The following is a 12,379-nucleotide window of genomic DNA, read 5'->3' on the forward strand; positions in this document are numbered from 1 at the left end:
TAGTTATTAAATTACAACAACATTTTTTTAAATATAAAATTAATATATTATAAAATATTCTATAAAAATAGGCTAATAGATTTTTCTGCTTAAAATTATTTTCGTATACATTCATATATGAATATATCATTGAATTTCATTTAAACCATCCATTACATAGTCTATTTAATGATCCCTAAAAGAATTTTTTTAAAGTTTATTTTTATCAACTTATCTATAAGTATACCATGTCGGTGGTCAAATAAAATTTAAAACAACATTTTTAACATTAGATTCCCAATTCATAATTTACAGTAAAATAATTATAAATATTAGTGATGGGTCAAACCCAGATTTTTTAAATTGAACCGAACAGAACCTAGAATCGTTTTAAGTCGAACTCAAACTCAAACTTAATACTTTTTATCATCATTATTATAAATGGTACATAAAGTGCCTGTTACAGTTTATAAATTTCTATCGCCAATAGTCTAATTATTGCTAAATAATGATTATCAATTTTATTTTTTTAAATAAATTTTGAAGAATTGTACAAATATTTGGTCTTTGAATTATCGTGGCAAGTAAGTCTGGTTTGACACATATTTTGAAGTTCGATTTTCGAACAGTAAAAGATGTTTGATAGTTTGGTTTGAATTTTTTTCATGTCGAGTTCGAATTTTGAATCAAACCGAACATCAAGGATTCGGCTCGGTTTGGTTCGAGATTCGAACAGTTTGACCCATCATTAATAAATATATATTAATTATATACTCACATAGTTGGGTCAGTGACACTATTATCAATAACTGTTCCAGGTGGTGGGTTTTTATAATTTTCTTTATTTTTACAAAAAAATCTTGTACTGATACGTTTTTTAACTATAATAAAGGCCAAACCGACTTTTTGCTCTCATAAAAATCTTACAAGTTCTCTGTAAAGAAAATGTTTATATTAAATTGAGTTGCAAGCATTATACAATATACATGGAAATTTAATTATAAATACAGATACCAACCTTTACCATTTCAACTTCGGTTTTATGGACATATGATAACTGTCCATCTCCCACACCATCTCTGTATATAATGATGGACTGAGGAAGTGCACCTTCATTCATGCTTTTATATTTAGTTAAAGCCTCTAAAAAAAAAAAACAAATAAAATATTTAATTAATAGGTTACACATTTTACATAAAAAATTACTCATTAATAAGTTATTATAGATCGAGTAATAAATTTTTACTTTCTTGATTTTTAATCAAGTAAGTATGGTAATTGAAATAAAAAAATTCTGAATTTTTAAAACCTTAAGAATTTTGTTAAATAGGAAAACGATAAAAATGTAATTCAGTTGTAATGAGTAGGCGGATAATTAAGCTAGCTTAAACATAAAATATTAATGAGAGAGATCCAATATCACATCCAAGCGGTAAAACGATTTGAATCCACCTAATTCCCCCCCTCCAAAAAAAATATTTTCGATTAACGAAGATAATATTGTTTTATTATGTTGCGGCACAATTTGTATTGCTAAATTTTGTTAACCCCTCCGTCCACCGGAATTTTTTTTTGTATACGTGCCTGGCTTAAGTGGATAAATGTGTGAAGATATTTTAACTCCTTAAGTCAGGGGTGGGCAATTGGCGTCCCACGAACCTCTTTTATCTGGCCCGCGCTACATTACCAAATTACATCATACAATTTCAAAGTCATTCGTCTATAATCTATGATACGTCTATGCTAAATTAAAATGCATATTTTGAATAACCTTTTTTTTTTGCTCTCTATACTCTGGCTCGCTAAATTTTAATTTTCTAAAAATTGGCCCTCTAATAACTTTCAGTTGCCCATATTCAAGTGATAAGGGATATTAATATATTATATCAATACTACACTAAAATTACCAAAAATGAATTGTAGATTCAAATATATAAAATATATAATCTAATAAATGGAAGAAAAAAGATGGTTTATGGAGAATTCTCAAGAATAGATATAAATTATTTAATATAATATATATTAAAAACAGCTATGTAATAATAATAAAAATGGAAATTCACTGTTGTTAGACTAGCAATTAAAAAAGAATATCAAATTTATATAATACACTCAAATAAAGAAATCAGGTATGAAAACTTCATAGCAGATTTTTGGTAGATTGCACACTAGAACTATAGCGTAAATTCTATAACCTATATTATACATATATTATGTTAACCTATTATATTATAAGTTTTAAAATAAATAATATAATTATTATATACATACTATATATACTCGTTGCAAAATAGGGTGAAATTTCCTCTCCACTTTGGTGTGGTTCAACACAGCTGAAGAATTTAGTGTGATATTTATCCATTGTGGCTATTAATGCACCATAAGATTTATTTTTATTTTGCTTATCATGATAAACGTCGAATCCAATTATCATCATTTTCTGAAAATAGACATAATATGATTAATTTTAAGATATTAAATTTACATAATATAAATTTTTAATTTATTTTATGATTAAGCATACTGATTCAGGGATTTTAACACGCCATGGTGCTCCTCCTAGTTTACAATTAATTTGTATGGCAATTTTGGTACAAACTGACATATTGTTTTTTTGTACTTGTTTTGCCAACACAACTTGAGATGGAACTGAAATTATTGTTAAAAATATTTTAAATATCAGCATCATTATGATATTATAATTAAACATTACTATTAGATTAACATATTTATATATTAATAAGTAATAACTAAGGCTCTGAACCTGAATAACCAAAAATGATGATAAGCCCTATACTTAAAAATATATTTTTTTTTAAATACTGGTATTCTCCAACTCCACAATTAAAATAATCAATATCATCCGATATAAAAAATTATTTAAGCAATGAGTATTTAATTATTTAATCTGAGAACTTTATTAACAGATATCTAGGGAAAAACTTCTGATTATTAGAGAAAATATTATAAAATAATTTTAATCTATATTTTATGCACTAAAATACAAATTATTAATGTTATAAATTATTTTATGTATAAACCAACATATAAATTTAATATCAGATCTTTTCATTGTCATTAGAGATTTCCCAAGCGCCTTAAAATCAACTATAGGCAATACTGACAATTATATGGTACAATTAATGCAGTTAAATATGAGGACTCGTAATACAAATAATACAACCACTGATAATGCAGATTTGTGACATGACCTGAAACTAAATCTAAGAATCTAACTCAATTACCTATTAAAATATCAGAACCTGAAGCCAAACCCGTATAAATTATTCAAATTAAATTTCAGTACAAAATCTTTAGTTTCAATTTTAAAAATTACTCACTTCCTCTATCAATACATAGTTTTCTTTTAATAACACTGTAAAGATCATTACGCTCTGTGAGAATGACGCATAAAATAAATAATGGACTCATTTCATTAACTACACGATCCAAACTATCTGAATACGTTTTTATCTGTGTATCCTTTATTTCAACTCTAAAAAAAAAAAAATCTTGCATAGTATATTTTGTAATTGAGTTATATTAAATTAAATTACATTAAATATTATAATAACCAATACTAACATTCTTGGTCTTGATAATGAAAAATGCATGTTATTAGCTACCCTGAGTAAAGTATTGGTAAATTGCCCAACATCAGAACTCCACATATATGGTGTTACTATTACCCAATTTGATATTTCAGCATGACGATACATGGGTAAAGAACGCAAGTGAGCTGTCCAATCAGCATTAATACCAGCTGGATATGTACTATCATTTTTACCAGAATAAAGCATTTCTTGTGGCAATACACGACCAGGAATTGTAATGAGTTTATTACTTAATGTTAAATTCCATTGTGTTAATGATTCTGTAGACTTAAATATCCAATAAAAATTAAAGGAAACTCTTTTTTGCTCATCAATATTTTAATAAAAATATTTACCATGGGTGTAGTAAGAACCCGTCTTATAAAAGTATTATATTTGCTGATTCTTTCTGTAGGATCTGTTCTTGTAAACTGGGCTATATCTTGCATAAGAAATCTATTATTACTGTAATCATAAACGGTATAAATTTAATAAATATATATATATTAAATCATTATTATGTTTTATTAAATTTTTATACTTTTTAATGAAGTTCATAATTGTTTATCAACATTCATAGAAAAAACACCACCCATAGATACTTTGTTTAAATATTTTAAACATTTCATCATGTATAGAAAAATAATGATTTAAAACATAGTGAAATGTTTCATTTTTCTAAAGTTAATAGAATAACAATAAAATAAAAAAAACATTTTTGAGAATAAATCTTATATCATTTAAATATTTTGTCATTAAAATTTGAATTCCAATCGCTCATAAAAAATGTATAAAGCTTTACAGCTAACAACAAATATATATTTTTTTTAATTCCAGTAAAAAAACTTATGAAAAATCTTGTATTAAATGTTCAATTGTTTCAATTTTTAACTATAAAATAATTTACATATCTTTGCTATATTGACGAATATTAAAAAATGTTAACTTTTACAACTTTTGAACACAATAGTCAATATTATATAAATAAAACTTTAACTATGTAGTTTTGATATTTTTTTAATTTTAGTAAGAACAATTTATGAAAAGGTCTGTATTAAATTATTATACACCTTTGCTTATAAACAACAATAACTGAATCATACATAATATATTAAATATAAAAACTAATTATTTAAAATAATAAATCATATTGTTTAGTAAGTAGTATATTAATCTTTGGTGAGAATTTCAAATCTACAGTTATTTATTTTTGAATTATTACAAAAAGCAAAATTTATTGATATTGTCAAAAGTTGTAAATGAGTAAAAATTTGCTTTCTTCCCTACATTTTTTTTTTTTTAGATTATCAAATACTAGAGATCACTCTTCCCTCTTATGTATCAACTAAATCTAAATTTCTGTCAAAACCACCCATAAAGTAAAAATCAAAATTTGATTAATAAAACAAATCACTAAACTAAGACAGTTCTTCTATTGTCTTAATAAAAATTTATATGATTTTATACATATTAGATTTTTGTAAACAAGTATTACTCTGTTATAAAATACATAATTTAATACTGTTTTGTGTAAATTGTTTGTATGAAATTTAATTACATCATATTTTGAGTTATTCCAGTCATAGTACATAATTCAGGAACCAAGTACACTAGCTCCGTTTCCTCGCCTTCAATTCTAAAAGATTTCTTTTTTTTTGATATCAACATTGGTTGTCGTTGATTGCTGATATTTATATTATATCTCTAAAAATAAAAAAAATATTTGAAACTAAGTTTACAGATTAAACATAGAAAACTACAATTAATTGAATTTACTATTAGCTATAATTATGATATACAAAATCATAAATAACATACTTGTTTATAATAGTCTATATAAGATATGCTAGATCCATCTTTTTAAGAAATGTTGATGTAGTACTTGATGTCTCATCAATATCATCGATTCGGTAAGTCTGGTTATTATATCTAGTTAAAACCACACTTCCTATAATGGCCATTTTAAATTTCACCTAAAAAATAATATTATATTAATTCATCTTCTTTTCCTAAAAAGGTTTCTATAATGCAAGATATTACTTGTAACTATTACCTACCTTGTATTGTATCTATAATATAGATATCTTTAACTATGAGAAGAAACTAGGAATTGTTTTTGTAAATTAATTTTTTAAAAACCTAACTTAAATATCTAGAATATTGATTATATAATATCTAATTTATAATAAAATTTTAGACAACATACTATCTAAATCTACAGATATTTTCACAGTGATACATACATTTTTGACTATTTAAACTTGATAATTAATTAACATGTGGATAATAAAAATAATAACAATATAACAATGTAGTCATAATAGAAAATTATTCAAAATAATAATAATACATGTTTTATCTGCTATATATGAATGCATAACTATTATATATGTTCATAGGCTTGAGAAAAACTACAATTAAATATTTGTTCAAAATTTGATTGATAATTGACATAATTAATTCTTTAAACGTGACTGACTTAAAACAAACTAAATAATATTATGATAACTATTATAGATATGAAATCATAACAATTACTAACCATCCAATTAGGGTTTTCATTTCTAGACTTTAAACATTCTTTTAAAAAATCAAAAACGGTCTCTTCCCTCATAATTTTGGTTGAAATTTCAGACCGTAATAATAGACCATTATCAAACATTCCAATTGTAGTCTCATAACCTGGCCAAAGTTGAAGTTTATACTTTGGAATATCAATCTATAATAAATAATAAATAAATATAATATAAATTAAAAATATGTTGGTAAAAAAAAAATTAAATGCTACTGAACAGGTCCTATCATTGAATTTTTTCTTGTTTATTTTAACTTTAAAGAAATATTATTTAGATTTATTCCAGAAAAAAAAGTTAGGTGAATGCTTATTTTAAATTGTTAAATATTATATAAATTAAAATAGAGAGAACTTTTATTTAAATATTTTAATTATTAAATATTATTATGATTAATGATTGCCTATTATTACTATTTGTCCTAGTGCCTTCATAATTTTTTTTATTAGCTAAAGCTTAAAGCATGTGCTCCAAATCAAGCATTTTTAGTTGGCTATTAAATAAGAAAATATTAATTTTTTTAAGTTAATCTGAAATCCCATTACATTTCTAGAGGAATTTAATATTTATTGGTTACACAAAATAAAAGATTTTTTTTAAAAAAATGTTCTTATGATATCCTTTGGTGTAAAAAATTTACTTTATATGGACATAGTACTCGCAAGTATTGTCTCCATTTTACACACGTACAACTTAGAAAATTGTTGTTCACCAGTTTAAATATTGGCTGTTAGTTTTAATATTAGAGTGATTTGACCTATTATAAAATGTAAAGATAAGATTATCCAGGCCCTAGGGTCTCGTACGCCTAATATAACGTAGCCTGTTATTGATATTATTATTTTTAAGTAAGTTATAAACAGCTTAAAATGTAGAATTTAAAAAATATCATAACTTTTTAAATTAAATAAATTTAATATTGAATAAAATAAGTATTTACTTTTGCTTTTGCATCATAGTAATTTCTTCCAACTAGTGTCAGTTTCAAATGACCAAGGCTTTTACGTAACAATAAATTAAAAATTTGGATAGAAACATAATCACCCTTTTCAATGACTGAAGTAAATTTTAAAGTAACTATTACTATTTCATCATTCATTATCTGTTTTGATGTCAGCTCTAAAATCTAAAATGAAAATAAAATTTCTTCAACTTTTAAATTATAAATGAATAAAAAAAGTATTATAGAAACTTACATTGGGTTCATATTTTTTTCTACTAAACAACATTGTTCCATCAAAAATATATGTTCCTAAAAACTCCTTGTGTACACTCAATAACCCTCTTTGAATATTTATTCTATCTTGTGGTGGGTTAAAATCAACTCTATACTGATATAAACTCCAATCTGTGTAAGTTTTTATTGGAAAGTAATTTGATATTAACTCAATAGGTTGACCTGTAAATCCTATAGAAAAATATAATAAAAAAAAAACAAACCATTAGATTTTTAAAAAGTTCTTATGTATTTAATTTTTTCTCTTTCAAAATTGTTTGCTTAATAGTTATGTATAGAACTAAGTGTAAAGAATTTATCTAACTATCTTAAAAGCAATAATAAATTAATGATAAATACATTTAAAAAAAAAAGTGTTTAGTCTGTAAAAACCAATAAAAGATAAAGTAATATTAAAAAAAAAGTCTAGTTTTAAATATTATCCAACGGTAAAAATATAACTTAACTTATTATTTAAAAATAAATGTATTGATGAGTTATTACTTTTTAATACTTGATGAACTCAACTTCACAATTTAGCATTTATTTTTTTTATATAATAAGAAAACAAGTATCGATATTTTTAATTCCTAACATTAAAAGTTCTTAAACACTATACTGTTTTACACTATACCTTGTTTTCCACTGATTGAAGATTCTGGTTTTACTAATCTAAAATATGTATTTTCTATAGATTGACGACCACGAACTGCACCTCGACCAATTCGCATTGGCACATCTCCTAACATAATAAACAATATATTAATATATTGGTTACTAATTTATAGCAAAAATAAAATAACATATATTCTGTTAAATACTACAAGAAATAATCTTAGAACCTTGGTAATCTACTACTATGCATGGGGACTACAAATTCAAAAAATTTTAACAAATTTAGACGTTAAAGAAATTTCTCTTCTAGTATTGAACAGAAAATATTTTTGCACAATGGGGGAAGGGAATAAATGATATCTGAGTCAAGGATATTCATTTAATTTAAGTTATTATTTAAATGCTAGTACAATGTATCAGAGAATTGTTACCATAGGCAGACATCAGCAGAAACTTAGGGGGAGATGGCTTAGCTCTTACAAAAGTCGAAGGCGTTATGTTATACTTGTGTATAGAAAGATTTGGCGAGTCACTTTACATTGGATTATTATAACCCCCCTTAAAATTCAACCAAATGTCCACCTATGATTGTAACATAAGAAAGTAAAGTATATACAGTGCAAAAAGTAATTACAAGTACTGGTTAATATTGATATAGCAGTCACTGTAGTTTGTTAGTGATTGAGTGACAACATTATTATGTGTATAATGTACATCATAATATTATTTAATATATTTTGAAAAGTTCCCATGAAATATTTAAAATTATTTAATAAACACAATACACTCTATTGTTAAAATAATTTTATCATCTCAAAATAAATCTGGTATGAATGGTATGTTTTTGATATTTTGAATCTTCAAAAATTATATTTAGATAATTATTTTACTAAGTTCATAAAAAATATTAACCAAATAATATTTTTAATACAGATAAAACTGGTTTATATTTTAAATGTGTACCTTTTAAAGTATTTATTTTTAAAAGACAATATAGTTCAGGCCTAAAACATAGTAAAAACAGTATTATACTCTAGTAAGAAGCTAATATGATGTTTACAAAAAAATAATAAAATCATTTCTGATTGGCATGTTGGAAACAATCTACAAACAATTAATATAATTAGCATAAAGCTATCATACATATAAAAAAAGCCTGGATGGATACTGGATGAATATCCTCCCCCTCCCAAACTTAGTTATCAAAATATGTTAACTAATTAAATGAAATTTTTATTATGCACTTGAAACATAAAATATTTTAAGATATATATTATTTAAGTAAACTGTACCTGTTGTCAAGCTACTGATTTTACTCGTTACTTGTTCAACCTTAATGAAATAACATAATTAATACTTAGTCTTAAATTATTTTTAATTTAAAAATGTATTTCTTACGCTTGGTGGTCTAATTGCTTGTTGTGAACCAGGTTGCGGTTGCATATTTCTAACTTGTGATACCATTGGTCGAGGTCTTCGATATTGTTGTGGTTGTTGTAATTGATTAGGAGGATTAGACCCCCGAGCCCGACCTCTGGCGCGCCATACTGTATTGGTATCCATAGGTAATTTTTTACACTATTTATAAGCAAAAAGTTTTCATAAAATAAAAATCTTATCAATAGTGTAAAAAATCTAGTAAATACAGAAAAGGAATAAAAGATTCTTGTCTTAGTAATATATTTAGGTACCTTAGAATTATTAATTTAAAGATATATTGAATTATATTTATTTTTATTAAATTTACTAAAAAATTATTGTTTCTAAAACAATGCTTGTTAATTGTTATGTCAAGGGGGTTATTTATTGAACTTGTGTTATAAGTAAACTAATGTAAAATTATTATAAAATATAAATAATACAATTAAAGTACAAACAAATTATAATTGTACAGATACTAAGTTTATTTTTTTATAAAATTAAAGTTAATAAATTAACTTATATTAATATTAAATTCCATTGCTAGTTTTACTTAAATTTCAAACAATAAATTTCAAACTATGGTATGATGACTCTTACTACATAATTAGATATATTATATATAATAATATTTATTCACATTATCAACAATAATTAATAGTGCCAAAAATTAATCCATTACAGTTTATTTTAAATAAGTCATTAATATACATATTTGGTATAATCCTACTCTCTGACAATCTGGTAAAAATATTTATTTTTTTAGAGTTACCTTCTGGTTTTTAATAATCTTGATGATGATCTTAAATCATAGCAATAGTGTAGCAAGGGTATGGCAAAGTGTGCCTACGCCTGGGCCACAAATTATGAAGGGACACAAAATTCTGTTTAGAAAATAGCATTTTTATTCTTCCTTCAAAACGACATTTTTGTCATAACACATTTTGAAATGTATATGATTTTGTTTAATTATTCATACTATGTGTGAATTTAATGATGACATAATGAAAATATCATAAGGAAAATCTCAAATTGTATACATTTGTCAATTTATTTAATTGGTAAAATGGTGGTTTTTTTCTAAGATTGCCAAGGATGCTAATTAGTCTTCTTACACTACTGAACCACAGTTGTTAATAATTATAGTACTATAATTTCAAATAAAATTAACATAAATAAAATTATATTTTCAATTGACAACATTCATTATAGTCTATAATTAATTATCTAAACTAATTATACCTACTATACTTATTAATTTACATAATTTATATTTTTTTAGTGAGATAGCCAAACTAGATATAGAATTTATAAAGTGGGGATATTTCTCTGCCGTATTATAGGTTTTGAGTGTAATTAAATATCATTGAGTTGGTAATGAATGTAATGATATGGTACTATAAAGGATTTAAATTAAATGACAAATAATTGCATACGAATAACAATTTTGGGCAGAAACGGTGTATCACTATAGTATCAGCCTCTATTTTTATAATTTATACTATTAATACATTATATATCTATAAGAAATACCAAGAATGTTTTAAGATTATAAGGTTAATATTCTTTTCTATTATAACAAAATAACAATAATTTCTTAAGAGGACATCATACCCTCATGTGTTGTCTGTCTTACAAACGTAAGACTATAACTCACTTAAAAATTAAGATATTAATAAAAGCCTATGAGATGCCCTAAATAATATTATTACCTTTAAGTTTGATAATAGGTAAATTGAATCTAATATTAAAACTAACAGGATAAAATTTAATCTGCTGAACGCAAATTTGCCATGTCTTACGTTTGTAAGACAGAGACAAGCTTGAGACAACACAGTGGGTATGACATCCTCTTAAGGAGATATTGGTGTTAACTTAGATAATATAATGTATCAATCATCAACATTTAAATTTTAAACACTCAAAAAATATATGTACTTTTATAATAAACTTATTATATAACTTTATTTTTAATTTCCAGTAATAAGACTATTAAGGAATCTTGCATTTAATATTCAAATTATAGTTATTTTTTATAATTATTTAAAAACCAAGTATTTTACCAAATAGTTTAAATACTTTTTGATTGGGATATGAAAAATTATGAGGAACCTTGTATAAAATGTCCAATCTGTACAACATACATCCTTAAACCAAAAAATAAATAGAAAATTTCAAATATACAAATATTTTAAAAATTGAGTCAAGTAGAAAATACTATAGAAATATTTGATTTTTAAGTAACAGACAAAACATTTTTCGTGAGGAATATTTAATAAATATACAATCATTGGTTTACTCACGGAAAAATTAAATGACTGGACTATGTAAGAAATGTACATGAAGACATAAGTGAATAAAGTAATGATAGAAATTAATATGACATTATTGACAATATCAACAGGTTTGAATGCTTACAAGATAATTATTAAATTGCTGATAAGAACTCGGTCAATTAAAAATAGATGTAATAACTTTTAACAATTATAAAGACGTATACAATTTCAATACGGAACATAGCAAGCGAATTTTTAAAACATGTTACCGTGTTGGGCTTTGGTTGGGAGACTCGGCACATTTAGGACTTCAGGAGTACGAATGTTACTATCACTTTTCAGGATGAATGTTATCATGGACGTTTTACTACTGAGGTTTTACCACACAATAAATTAATGTTGTTTTACCTTGGCGGAGGAGCCATCGTGAGATGTTTTAAAATGTGCGTGTCGTGAAGGAAATAATAAAATTGTATCTACTGCATACATGTATATTGTCATATATATTAAAAATGAATAGTTAGTAGTTTGTGAATTTAGTGGCGAGTAAAATCAGGTCTGCTGGAGTCCTCTCCAGGGCTCCCTTATATAGTAGGTTTGCCCCGTCCTACTTCTCATGTTCCTTCCTGCCTATCGTATATCGTATGAGTCAATATTCATTACATTCTCACGCTATTACGCATTTCTGGATTTAGGGCCGCACGTGCG

At 24.8% G+C, this 12,379-nt stretch overlaps 1 pseudogene; it reads right to left on the reverse strand.

Annotated features, from left to right (window-relative positions):
- Nucleotides 1-856: 856 nt before the first annotated feature.
- Nucleotides 857-12,165, reverse strand: LOC113549173 (annotated as a pseudogene).
- Nucleotides 12,166-12,379: the final 214 nt, after the last annotated feature.

This window comes from Rhopalosiphum maidis, chromosome 1 (assembly GCF_003676215.2).
Source record: "Rhopalosiphum maidis isolate BTI-1 chromosome 1, ASM367621v3, whole genome shotgun sequence".
Classification (NCBI taxonomy): Eukaryota; Metazoa; Arthropoda; class Insecta; order Hemiptera; family Aphididae; genus Rhopalosiphum; species Rhopalosiphum maidis.